Genomic DNA, 1,490 nt, shown 5'->3' on the forward strand with positions numbered 1-1,490 from the left:
TCTCTCTCTCTCTCTCTCTCTCTCTCTCTCTCTCTCTCTCTCTTTCTCTTTCAGGTGTTCCTGGCCAGCTTCTTTCGTTCGCTTCTGTTTGACTCTTAGCTACACTGTCCAAATCTCATTTTAAATTTAAATAGCTCTACTTCAGTATCGACTAACCTCCACTCTCTGCCCCTCCTCCAGCCCCGCAGCAAAGGCTCTTATGGAGCTGCTTTTCAGACAGCAGTGCCTGCCCTGAACTCTCTGCTTCCTCAGTCGGCCAGCCAACATTCAGTTTCCTGAGGTCCACGGAGGCCAAAAAGCCAATTAGCCCTCTCACACTGGCCAGTGTGCTACTGCCCCTTTGGCTAGAAAGCCTCTCACTCCCTCTATCCCTGAATATACTATGAACCCTCTGTGCTTATTCCTTTGATCTTTTCTTCCAGGTTGGCCTTTCATCTCCTTCTGCTTCACATTTAGGATATACCAGCCAAGAAAAAACAAATTGGGAACACAAGGGAACCTGTTTGCTAGAGCACACAGCGACCATGTGGCAGAGCAGGTCCCTTCCCCCTGCACCTAAGCTGCCCAGGACAAAGAAAAACACCTGATACCCTTATCCCAAAGGTTTTCAGGCTTTGTTGAAACGTTTGTTCTTCATAACAGGAATACTTAAAACAATGTTTGTGCTTTTCAACACCAAAATTTCAAGCTTCTTTATTTAAATGTTTATTTTTCTCTCTAGCATTCATGATGTAAGTCCAAAAATATCTTCAAATTGTTCAAGAACTCTTTTAAGGTTCAAAAGTCATCTAATCTACTTTCATAGGTCAAATCAACTAAGCTGATTATCATTATTCAATCCTTAATTAACAACCAGTTTCCTTTTACAGACAAACTGTTATTACCTGTCCCAGATGCATAATTAATACGATATTTTCTTCCTTAGCCATCCAAGGGAGACTTAAAGGATGCCTTCCAAGGACCAAATTCCTCACACACCCTTGCTTTTCTAGGATTATAACAATAGACCATGACCAAGCAAACCATTGCAGGATTAACATTCACTATCCACCCTATGCAGTCACCCCCTGCTGTGATTCTGCTCCTCTTGTAGCCTATAGGTTTATCCCCACAAAAGAAAAGGACAGTGACTGTTGCCAGAGATGCAGCTGAAACAGTGCCATCTCTTGAGATCTGCAGACAACAAAGCTGCCTTCCTCCAGACACAACATCTGACTGAAGACTCCTGAGACACTCTGAGATCCAGAGACACACACTGCGTCCCACAGAGAACAGGATTGGGACCTTCCAGCTACAGGTGAACTCTTGCCAAAGCCAAATGGGTACTGAAGTTGGAGGAATTTACATGATAATAAGGAAAACATGATGCCTATCTAAATTAATCAAATGCTGTTTAAAACTGATGGTAATACCCACAAACTGTACTACCCATGGAACAACGAAGAGACTATATCTTGGATATTCTAGGTTTCTGGGCTAATATCCACTTA

This window comes from Mus pahari, chromosome X (genome assembly GCF_900095145.1).
Source record: "Mus pahari chromosome X, PAHARI_EIJ_v1.1, whole genome shotgun sequence".
Classification (NCBI taxonomy): domain Eukaryota; kingdom Metazoa; phylum Chordata; class Mammalia; order Rodentia; family Muridae; genus Mus; species Mus pahari.